The sequence below is a fragment of the Pogona vitticeps genome, chromosome 3 (assembly GCF_051106095.1).
Source record: "Pogona vitticeps strain Pit_001003342236 chromosome 3, PviZW2.1, whole genome shotgun sequence".
Lineage (NCBI taxonomy): Eukaryota > Metazoa > Chordata > Lepidosauria > Squamata > Agamidae > Pogona > Pogona vitticeps.
In genome coordinates this window covers 60,748,123-60,761,024 of record NC_135785.1, presented here as the reverse complement: position 1 = coordinate 60,761,024, position 12,902 = coordinate 60,748,123, and the positions used below count along the sequence as shown (strand labels likewise).

The 12,902-nt window shown below is 40.6% G+C and overlaps 1 protein-coding gene across 2 annotated transcripts in view; it reads right to left on the bottom strand.

Annotated features, from left to right (window-relative positions):
- Positions 1-12,902, bottom strand: part of RBM20 (RNA binding motif protein 20) — a 151,542-nt gene that overhangs the window by 99,344 nt on the left and 39,296 nt on the right. The window lies entirely within an intron of this gene.

The following is a 12,902-nucleotide window of genomic DNA, read 5'->3' as shown; positions in this document are numbered from 1 at the left end:
ACACATTTTATTTCTATAAAGTTTTTTAAAACCCTGGTGATTCAGCTACCTAGATGTGGGATGAGAGCCATGTGTGTAGAGAAAGAGGGAAATGTAGACAGGAATGGAGGCAGCATTTAGATCTGTAAAGCCTGTATTTCATTCATGCTATTTCTGAAACACAAAACTGGCAACTAACCACTAAACAAGTTAGGAAATTACATCATGTATTTGGCAAATATTGTGGAACATAAATAACTTGTAACAGAAACTCTTCACAGAAAACAGTTGCAAAAAAACCCCCTAACTTCCTTCTGAATGGCTGATGCTGTATAAAACCTGTAGGTCTGTCCCTCTGAAAAACAAACCTGTTGGTAGTTAACAAAAGATAAGTATCAGAAAGCAGCTTTTTAATCCAGCCCAGAAATAACTTGTACTTAACGATGTGTTAAGGTACCATAGAGGTTAATTTGATACTTTATGCAAAGCTATGAATGTACAAACATAAATAACATGTTCCCATTCCCAACATTACAATCTTTAATGTGAGCAAAGGAACAGTAAACATGTTTGTTAATCTATAACACTTCACTTGTTAAGACCTTTAATGGATCTGGATGAAATCTATCCACTTCTTGCATAAGAAAACAGAAACCACAATATCACTTTTTTGTTATGTTTCATCTAAAATTTAAAGTGTGAACATGACAAGCTCTTCATATATACATCATACAAGTACACTCATAAAGCTGTAATTGTCTCCAGGTGAACTTGATTTAAACCACAATTTAAAATCACTATTTAAATCATTATTCAGAAAGAGTTGATTAAATCATGTGATTTTTTTTCCTCCCAAAAAGTGTAATCTTGCTTGTTGCAGCCTTAATGCATATTTTCACAACACCATATTGATTCCACCTTCCATAATCCTCTATTCATTAACACTTCAAACATCTGAAAATGTTCATTTTCAGAGAGAGGACTCTGATTACATAAAGTTGCAGAGGAACAATAGTTAATGTTGCCACTCTAAAGGAACATACATTACTGAGAGAAATACTGAAAGCAATCCTTGAGATTTTAATTGGACTTCCATGAATTTTCAAAATTGTATCACACTGAGGAGAAAAACACACTAAAAATAATTTCAGCCAGAGTTGGAATATCGAGTTGATAATATTGGCCTATTATTTCACATATCCTTATACTGCTGCTAGTTACTATTTATTGCTGTTGGGAGGGGAGTGCATGCAGGGGGGGCAGGAGGTCTGTCTCCATGGCCCGGTCCGGCTTAGGCCATGGACTGACACAGGGCCGCAGACCAGGGGTTGACAACCTCTGATCTACTAGACTAAATAATAGTTTACAGAGATTAACCTAAATAATCCATACAGGAATTTTTTACATCTTCATACAATTGAAGCCTGGAACTGTTGGGTCCTATTTTTAAAAAGCATAAAATTATATGAACACATTATCTCATAGCACAGAATTAGAATTTATAATCCCTACAGAGATCCTCTAACTAACTAACAACAATTTTCTTAATAATAATAATCTTAAAGCAGCAGAAGTGGACCCTAGTCCAGCCCTTGTCAAGGAAGCACAGTGTGGAATCAAACTCCTAACCTCTGAATCCAGATACCCAATTACATGCTCTCAGGTCGATTCCAATTTATGGTTACTATTTTCAGGGTTACTTAGGTATAGATTACTCAGAACGGGTTTATCATTCACTACTGGCGACACTCTGGAATTGTGCTGTTTGTCCATGGGTACACAAGGCTACCAGATCTCCTAAGACACACAGTGAGGAACTGAACTTCCAACCTCTGGCTCAGGTACCTAACTCACTGAGCTATCCAGACAGCATTCAGCTATTAAACACTTTAAGGTACAACATATTTTAAATTAAAACTATTGTTACAAAAGTCTCTTTTTAAAAGCATTTTAAATTTTTTTTTTAAAAAAAATTCTAATCTAAATATTAAAAATCTGGGTTTTAAATTTTTTAAAAAATAATTAATTTTCATACACTCTGTCTCCAGTTCTATGACTTAGCTGAAGTCTGTTACAAATTTATCTTGGAGTAATTCTCACTAAATTTAACAGGACTTACTTTTAAGTAGAGTAGACACCGTGTTTCCCCAAAAATAAGCCCTACCCTGAAAATAAGCCTTAGTATGATTTTTCAAGATGATTTTAATATAAGCCCTACCCCAAAAATAAGCCCTAGTTAAATGAAACCCTGCCCTCCACCAGGGACTCACCAGGATCCTCTGAAGCCCTCAAGAAAGACTTAAAATGTTTTCCTCTCCCACTTCCCTCGCTTGCAGAGGGGCTGGGCAACCAGGAAGGAAGGAGCTGCGCGCCACCAGGAACTTTCTTCTTGGCTTCTAAGTTCCCAACGGCTTCTGCCCCTAGCGCACACCCAGGCGAGGCTAACAAAGCACAAGGTTGGAGGGGGGTAACTCTTTTAACCCTCCTCTTGTTCGGCTCCCCCTTCAATGCTGGGTGCTGCTGGCATGGCCACATGTTGAAGCAGCCACCGCCCTTTCCTCAACTGGGCTCGTGGGATTTGGACCCAGCCCCCTTCCACACCAACACCTCCCCCTTCACTGCTGCCATTGTTTCCCTCAAAACAAACCCAGTGCCCACCAGCCCCAACAGAAGCCTCAGCCCAGACACCGCCACTGGAGGAACCCGAGCCACCACCATGGCACCTCCTGACAGTGGCAGAGGCACCCCTGGAGGAAGTGGTGCCAGGTACATTTAAAGAAGGGGAAAGGGAACGGGAATTAATAATAAATAAATAAAATAAATGACAGTAATTGAATAAATGTAAAATGTTCTTCTTGAAAAAAATAAAACATTCCCTGAAAATAAGCCCTAATGCATTTTTAAGCAAAAATTAATATAAGACCCTGTCTTATTTTCATGAAAACATGGTATATAAAATGCACTGTTGGAGAGAATTCACGTTAAGCTTTTTTTACACCATCATCAATGAATTTCAAAGGGAATTTATACATCATTCTTCTCTACTTGTAACCCTCCCTTTTCATTACATCACTTCTTCCACGTTTTTCCTCAGAAAATGCAAGAAAGAAAGAAAAAGAAGGAATAGCTGCATAGCATCTTATATTTGCTAGTATCTTCTGAGGCGCCCCCTTTCTGGAGACTTTCTTAGTGTCACAATCTAGACTTGCCTTTGCATAGTAAATGCAATGGTCCTTACATTATAGTTATTATAGCTGTCTTCATATTATTTAATGAAATAGTTTTATCCCTCCTTTACTACCTTTGCATGTTTGCAGGGCGTAAGCAGAAACTTACCTTTCCATTCCACTGTAACAAGCAGTCTCCTAAAACAAATTCACTGTTGTTTGTAAAATTTTTGAAACTGAGTGCAAATGACCAATAATCAGAATAACTTCCACACAGAAAAACATTTGCTATGCCTCATTCTTTATAACAAAGTGATATGAGAACATTTGGAGACTGCTGCAATATCCAGCTAGGGCAGCAGAGGCCCACAAATCTGTCAACAACAGCTCCTGACCTCATCTCCATCACATGAGTTTTCACTTCAAGATATGGTGTAGCTGGGGGCGATTGAATGAGCCCGGCATAAATCAATTAACAGGAGAACCCTTTGGCTAGTAAAATGTGAAGTGCACAACGTATTTAGTACAAAGCATTATATGAGAAAAAGGGCACAATTAGACCATACAAACATAGCTTTTTGGAACTATGTTTCACAGAATCTCCTAGTCAGCATGGGCTAGGAGATTCTGTGAAACATAGTTCCAAAAAGCTGGCATGAGCACTAGTTATACTGGCTAGGAACCACAGTCCAAAGAAGTAACCTTTTAGGGCACAATGATGGATTCCCTCCCCTCCTTCCAACATACATATTTTTTATATTAGACATATGGCTATGTAGCTACACTTTGTGCAATACATGCACATATTACAGCTGCAAGAAACTGAGCAGAGAAAAATCTGAATTTAATTCAGAGGGAGATTTATCAATTAGATCAAAAATACTTAAATATTTCAGAACTTCTAGTTTTTGTATATCAAAATAGATACAGAATATCCAGTCTGCATTTTCATTTTCTAATTTAAGATACTGTACTACAATGACTTCTGACCATCTAAACATTCTTGGGGGAAATTAACACTTAATTTATACCATGAGCAGTGTAACTGTAGTCAAAAATAGTAATACGAAACTGTGGAAATACTTAACCAAAGAGAAAGTCACTAACAGAGATCTCCATAAATCCATTCATGGTTTGAGAAATATTCATACACTTATACAATGTACCACTACTTTCACAGCTCTTTCCAAGTAACATTTTAGCTATTATTTCTTAATAAAACATCACTAGCTAAAATCCTATTTATGGACCTATGCTGCATAAAGTTAATCATGTCATCAGCCATGGCAATTTTAGGAAAATAAAAGATTTCCAACTCTTGCACTCCAAAGTCTTATGGCTCCCATGGAAGCTGTAGGGGAAATGCAGGACCTTTGCCCTCGGTGGGGGGGGGGGGGGGAATCACAGATTTCTGAAAAATTGCTGCATTTCATGACATCATCAGCCTCACACAGTATAGCTTAGCAACCAAGATTTTGGCCACTATGTCCTAATTACAGAAATTTCAGATACTGTACTAAGATCTGAGTCTAACTGTTAATGCCAACTAGAATAAACCCACTGCATCAGTGCAAGTTACGTAAGTGTTAACTTATACATTTCCTCATTGATTTGATTGGTATTCTTTAGTTGGACTAACAAATGGTTTGAGGTTTAATTGCTTGACTCTACTTTTCTAAGTTGCACTTGTATATACAGTATGCTCATATGTACTTGGCCTGCAATAAAAATTTTAAACTGCAGATGTTGGAGAATGGAAGAAAAATCCTTTTGGCTTTAAACTGGTTGTGTCATTAATGGCAGCACTACAGTGGAACCTCTACTTACGAACGTCCCTACCTATGAACAATCCAACTTATGAATGGCTCCGTTCGCAAAATTTTGCTTCTACTTGCGAATGGAGCTTCAAGATACGAATGAAAAACGGCAGGAGAAAAGGGCGGGAAATTTAAATTTGCTAACCGTTGGTGGCGAAGAGGCTTTCGCCCAAATGGTTAGGAAAAGGGAGGCTCAGCCTCCTGGGGGGGGTCCCCTGCCACCACAACCACCGCCTTCAGAGGCCTCCCGGGGGTCCCCTGCTGCCACAATCACCGCTATCGGAGACCCCCCAGTGGTCCCCTGCCGCTGCGATCACCGCCTTCGGAGACCTCCTGGGGGTCCCCCGTCGCCGTGATTGGAGACCTCCTGGGCCCCCCCGCCACTGCGATTGCAACCTTCAGAGGCATCCCAGGGCTTCCCCACCCTGACACAGGCTTTGCCAGGGTAGACCGGGCCTACCGGGGAAGCCCTGGTCTACGAGGGCTTCCCCTGGCAGGCCCAGTCTACCAAGGCTTCCCCTGGCAGGCCCAGTCTACCAGGGCTTCCCCTGGCAGGCCCGGTCTACCACGGCTTCCCCTGGCAGGCCCGGTCTACCCCGGGAAAGCCTGCATCAGGGTGGGAAAGCCCCGGGAGGCCTCCGAATGCGGTGATTGCGATGGTGGGGGACCCCCGGGAGGTCTCCAATGGTGGTGTTTGTGGTGGCGGAAGACCCCCGGGAGACTTTGGATGGGTAAGGTGTTCCTTTTTCAAAAAAATGTTGTTCTGGGTGGGTTTTGGAGGGTAGGTTTGGACTGGGGGATTATGTTTCTGTGTTGGTTTTTTCTGTGTGTTTTTTGTTTTGCTTTGTTTTGTTTTTGCAGTCCCAGCATGGGACTTGTTGTGTTTGTTTGTTTGTTTGTTTGTTTGTTTGTTTGTTTGTTTGTTTCTTTCTTTCTTTCTTTCTTTCTTTCTTTCTTTCTTTCTTTCTTTCTTTCTTTCTTTCTTTCGCCAGAATGGATTAATCAGTTTTCAATGAATTCCTATGAGAAATAGAGCTTCTACTTACGAACGTTTCAACTAACGAACATCTTCTGGGACGGAATAAGTAGAGGTTCATAAGTAGAGGTTCCACAGTATTAACAAAAGGTAGCTTGAGGTGTTTGTTATAGGTCCACAACCAGTTTCACCTTCAGCTACCGCCGCTGCTCTGGAGTTACTGCCTCCATCACCACTGGAAAAATCCATTCTCTTCTGCTAATATAGCTATTACCCTTGAAGAAGGTGGATGACTCGTAGACTAGTGCCTCAGCTATGAACATACTGCCTTGGGTGACCCTGCTAGGAATCCAGGCTTGTAATGGTGTCTAGCCTCCTGAAGGCATTGGTCTTGGCTTCTCTGAGACACGCAAACTCCTCACTATGCTAAGGTATGCATCCAAGAAAGGTGGGGTGTAAAATTAAGAAGAGACAAAATGGAGTACTGTATTTCTTTACAAAGAACATAGTTTGCAAAATCCAAAAGCTATCACAAGACAATCACCAACATGGGCAGTTTTTATAAGAGACTAGAAACATTCATGGGGGTATAATATATTTCTTGGCAAGATGGATAAAAATTAATAATTTCTTTTAAAGAAAGTTGATTTAAACCACGATTTAAATTTTAAAAATTTACTTTTGACTTAAACTATCAAAAATCTGGAATTTTTAAAAATTAAAATTGCAATTTAAATCATATCTACCCTGACTGGTGGCTACTAAATGTTTATTACTTGCACTATTGTCCGAGGCCTCTAAATATAGCTTGCTAGTTGGAAAGGGTGCTAATGCATAAATATTTATTTGTTTATTATTTATTTATTTATTTATTTATTTATTCCATTTTTATCCCTCCCCTCTAGACAATGTCTACAAATATCCTGCTTGTGAACATCCATTAAGTCTTGGGTTGGCCACTGTGAAAACTGAATGTGAGATCAGGACTTTAATATTAATCCTGCAAAGTAAGACTAATGGTCTTCTGGGATGCAGACAAGAAACAGTGGTTACTGATATGGCCAAACTGACCTCATGATACAAGAGTTCTTCAATCTAAGCAACCTACCCTTCTATGAATCTATCCCGATATACTGTATTTTTTGCTCTATAAGACACACTTTTTTGAACCCAAAAAGTGTGGGGGAAGTCTGTGCGTCTTATGGAGCAAATACTGTAAAAGCGCTCCACTGGGGTCCAGCCTCCACTGGGGGGAAGCCTCAGAAGGGTTGGAGAGTGCCTTCCAGGACAGTTTTGGAGGCTCCCCCCACCCCCCGTGGGCCCAGTGGGGGCGAAATCGCCAGCTTCCAGGACATTTCTGAGGCTTGGAAAGCCTCAGAAAGGTCCTTTTAAAGCCTCAGAAAGGTCCTGGAAGCTGGTGATTTCGCCCTGGCTGGCCCATGGGGAGTGGGGGGAGCCTCCAAAGAGTCCGAGAGTGCCTTCCAGGACCCTTGGAAGGCTTCCCCCACACCCACCACAGGGCCAGCATGGGGCAAAATCGCCAGCTTCCAGGACCCTTCTGAGCCTTTCCAAGCCTCAGAAAGGTACTGGAAGCTGGCGATTTCATCCCCGCTGGCCCCATGGAGGGGTCGGGGAGCCTCCCAAGGATCCTGGAAGGCACTCTCAGACCCTTTGGAGGCTCCCTCCACCCCCACGGGCCCTTTATAACCTTGAAGGCTTAAAGGCTTGCCAATACTGTACTGCCATTGTGTTATGAAATACAAATGCTATGCAGGTTTTCAGGAAAGCAGGAGAACCATCTATCAATTCATGTGGGGTGAGCTAAGCCACTAACATAGGTGGCTATAGAGAAGATTAGCCAGATTCTTGGAATTAGGCAGACTCATAGAAGACTAGTTATGCCATGGCTACTTGTCATGTAGGATCTATGCCACTTGTTACCTGGAAACAGGAGGAAGCCCTTTGATTGACATTGTTCTTTGTATCAAATTCTGTCCCTTGTACTTGCCACAGGATACATTTAGACTCAATACCCAACTTACAGACCGAACAGCATTATCAATCATTCATTATTTTTGCCCATAACAATCACTCTGCCTTTATTTTTATGAACCTCTAAAAATGATGGATTTTGTCCATAAGTGTTTACCACATTCTGAGCTGAGATCCTCCCCCCACACACTTTTTTTCATTCTCACTGGTCTTTTGCCAGTCTGATGCATTTTCATCTGCTCACTCTCTTCCCTGTATCCTTACCAACCAGTAGGACTTACTTACTTCCTCATCCCACACTCCCATCTTTATTAACTTCTGGGAGAGTCTGTAGACCTTGCAGAGGGAAGCACCTCATGGAGATGATTAGAGACCCTATGGATAAATCAACAGCCTTATCCTGCTCCCTTCCTTTGAATTTAAAGAAGGTTAGAGACATCTGCAGTCTAGTGCCTAGAGATGGCACTGTCAGAATATTTTTCCTGTCTTCCTCCCCTAAAAATGAGGTGCGTCTTAGGGAGAGGTGTGTCTTATGGAGCAAAAAATACGGTAATTATCTAGGTTTAAATCCTTAATCCTTATCTACCCCTGCTCCAACTGCACACAAGTGATTGAGCACTATCAACTGCTAGTGGAAGGCTTCTCTTAACAATACAGTCTATACCATATTCATATGGTACTCACTTCTTCCTTTTCACTTTGTATCTCTGGGAAATATAATCAGGGATTGATGAGCTCTTGTGGTGGTCTTCTAATAGGCTTTGACTTAAGAGATTCAGTCCACCAAATCTTATAAGGCAAGTGCTCGCACAGTGCTCATTTGGCATTCCAATATGAGAAGCCTCAGACAAAACAATCTAGCATAACAGATTTTCAGATTATCAGGAAGATATAGCAGAAATGTCACAGGCTGTGTTATTCCACAGAGGAACATTTACCAAGGAAGACAGCTGTTCCAAATTTACCATCTACTTTCCTGCTGGAAGGGCAGCAAAGTTATTACAACTAGGGAGGAAAAGTAAAGGCCAAGAATATAGGCAGAACACACACTCCAATCCATCTGGACACAAAGCCATACTTACAAGTATGAGATATATGTTGCTCTCCTTTGGAAAAATTCCATATCTATGTTGTTGGGCTATATATTTCCAAGAATGTGAAATATTGAAAACTGCTTGTTGTTATGAAGCATGAAACATTCTCATTGTCTTTGGAGTTATTGTGCAGTTGTCAAGGGAAAGAGGGGAAAACATTTCTATGAATATGTGCAAAAATAAAAATAGTCTGAAGAATGAAATTTTAATCATCCTAACCTGAAAAAAATTCAATAATGTATGAAAAACCTTTTGCTGAAACAAAAGGTGCTTTCAAAATGATTTTTTTAAACTTCAGAATATTAATAAATAGTATTTATATTTTAAAAGAAGCTTGTAATAGAAGTCTGCCTAAACTAAAATTTAACCTAATGCAACACTCATGGACATGCAACAGAAATATGCAGCTTCAACACTTGTTTATTGAATCAGTGACTTGGCTTGGTAACACATCATGCCAGTTTATGTGAAGCAACTCCTAAAAGCCTATGAAGTTACTGACACAGATGAATCACAACAGAGTCTGTATATTTTTTGCTGAACCTTTAAATAACAGTCTTCTGAAAAACAGCACGATTTCCCCAAAATCAGTATTAGGTATGTAGTGTTAAACCAGTGTGGTATGCTCAAGAAATATAAAATAAGTGAAATTAATAATCTGTTTTTAAATACAATGTTAAACATATGGTATAAATATAGAAAGAATTTATGTCCATTTAACTCTCCATTAGGATTAGTGACTGAAATAGAGAATTTTCCTTTCAATATGAAATTGTATGTGGAATTATTAAAAGAAAAAAAGTGATTACATTAAAAGACTGGTTGTATAAAATGAGATTGAAGGATCAAATGAAACAAATCCTTCAGAATAAGAATATTTTATGGTTGAAATTAGAGAATGGACTAATGAATGGGTAAAGAAATATAACAAAGGTAGAGAATACACGAAGTATGAACTATTTCTATTATCATCAGATGACTGATTCAGTAAAGGGTACAGTGAGTAAAATTTATGGAGTCCTGCTTGACTTAGAAGAAGAAGGAAGTGAGAAAGAAGGATTGAAGTTAGTGTGGGAACAAGATTTTGGAAAAAGAATAAATGAGGAAGAATGGAGGAAGATGTGGAAAATGAGGGTTTTAAGATTTGTCAGTGAGAATAAGAGAAAAAATTTAATTGGGCTTAAGATGGTATTTAACACCAACAAAATTAAATAAAATTAATGATAGTTATCTGAATGTCTGTTGGAAATATGAAAAGGAAATTGATACAGTGGTGCCTCGCTTGACAACGTTAATCCGTTCCAGTGAAATCGCTGTAGAACGAAATCGTCATCAAGCGAAAGTAAAAAGCCCATTGAAATGCATTGAAAACCACTCAATGCATTCCAATGGGCGAAATACATCACCGTCCAGCGAAGATCCTCCATAGGGTGGACATTTTCTGGTGCCTGTAATGTGAGAAATCCATCCTAAGCACAGCAGGGAGCCATTCTGAACAGCGGGCGGCCATTTTGAAACCTGATGATCAGCTGTTTTCTGATCATCGTAAAGCGAAAAATTGGTTCCCAAAGCCATAAATACTCCACTCCCAGGCCAACTACACCAGAGCACAGAGTGCTGTCCTCTGAAGATGCTGGCCACAAAGACTGGTGAAACGATAGGAAGAACAACCTTAAAAACAGGACCAAACAGCCTGAAAAACCCACAACAACCATTACGGGTATTGCTTACCCTTTTTCTGAGATTGATGAAAGGGCTGATGATGCTGTTGCTGTTGGTTTCAAAAGGATAAGGGTACTGATGTCAACTGTCCTTGAAATGGCTTATCAGGTGCTTGTGGTCTATACTGTCAATATTGTTGAAGTTGTTGATATGGTTGTTGGAAGAAAGGTTGTCAACGAAATTGTGGACATTGTTGGAATCTGTAAGGTTGTTGCACTGAATAGGACCGGGCAATTTTACGTATTTTACGTAAATAATCCATAACTTTGTCAGTGTTTTTATTAAATAGTCAAACCTCTACTTATGAACAGCCCTATTTGCGAAAGTTTCGACTTACGAACCGCTCCGACAGAAAAATATTGCTTTGACTTGCGCACGGAGCTTCGACATAAGAACAGAAACAGGCAGGGAAAAAAGGCGGGCAATTCAACTTTCTAACTATAGGTGGCACTGGGGCTGTTTCTTTGTGCTGGAGTTCTGTCGACCATTATAGGGTGTGTTGCAGTTGAGAGAGCTCCTGCTTTCCTAGTGAGCCTGTGTGTTTGTCTACAGGGAGGTAAACTACTGTTTTCTCCTTTTAAAAATCTTCTGGGTGGGTTTTGGCTGGGGCGGATATGTTTCTGTGCTGTTTTGTTGGTGGCTTTTTCCCCCTTAATGCCTCAGCAAGGGAGCTGAGTTTACTGTTTGTTGTTGGAAGTTTCCCCCCTTCTTAAAGCCTCAGCAAGGGATGTCATTTTACTGTTTGTTGTTGGAGATTCCCCCCTTCTTAAAGCCTCAGTGTCTTCCGTTTCTTCGGCTGGAATGGATTAATTGGTTTTCAATGTATTCCTATGGGGAATGGTGCTTCGACCTACGAACATTTCAACCTACGAACGCCCTTCCGGAATTGATTAATTTCGTACGTCGAGGTTTGACTGTAGTCCGGAGCCGTCAAATGGTAAATCTTCCATTCTTCCTTTGGTATCATTTTATTTTATTTTATTTTATTTATTTGACTTATATACTTATATACTACTATCACTCTCCGGGTGGTTTACAGTTTTAATTATACAGGCTACACATTGGCCCCCCAGCAAGCTGGGTACTCATTTTACCAACCTCGGAAGGATGGAAGGCTGAGTCAACCTTGAGCCGGCTACCTGAGATTTGAACCCCAGGTCGTGAGCACAGTTTTAGTTGCAGTACAGTGTTTTAACCACTGCGCCACGAGGCTCATCATCAGAGAGTCCAGTGAATCTAAGCCATGCATGACATCATAGCGCGATGGAGGTGGTCAAAGATTTCAAAGCGGGATCCGCAGTATGTCGAGATGCAATGCGTTGCTGCTTGGCAAGCATAGAAGCTTCAATATAGATGTTCATGGCTTCTGTTTTCATCAATTCAGGGGCCGATTCAAGTATAGGGAGAATCTTGTTCCAAAGTTGTTTGTGGTATGCTACCATTGCCACCTGATAATTTGAAACTCAAATGAAGGAGGTGAGTGAGTATAGACATCTTCCTAGCATGTCCAGCTTTCCACCTTCCCTATTTGTGGGTGCTGCTGAAGATTTGTTACAGGCCTTAGACCAATTAGATTCAACAATTATCAAATTAGGTGTAGGGTGCTTTGATAGAAATCTTGTTTCTGGTCCATGTGTTTTATAGTGATTTTCCTTGCGTCTGGGTATTTGTAAAGAAGATAGTGGTTTAGCCCATGATTCTTTGACTAATTCTAACATCGCTGGAATGAAGGTGAGACTAAGCGGGGGTGTCTTATTGTCATGAGTGCATCCGAAGACCTGGACCCAGAAGGGTTAACTGAGGCTGAAGAGAATGCTGAGAGATCGGAAACACCTGAACCGCCTCCAGATTCTCCTTCCACAGCAGACAAGCTTCGGGCCAGGCTTCCGGAAAGACTCAGGACAAGAAGATCAGAGGATCGCTCAAAGGCTGTCCACAGAAACCTACGATCATCTAGTCCTGAGTATTAACAGGATAGAAAGCTTTCCAGCAGCTCAAGTTTTATAATAAAACAGCTCCCAGTAAAGCCAGAAATTCTGTGGAAGCAAAGAGTCAAAACCTTGGCTTGCATCCACGCTTCTTGTACCGTGTTCCTGACCCTGAACTCTGGACTCTGCCCTTGGACTACGCTGGTATTGGACTTCGGACTCTGACA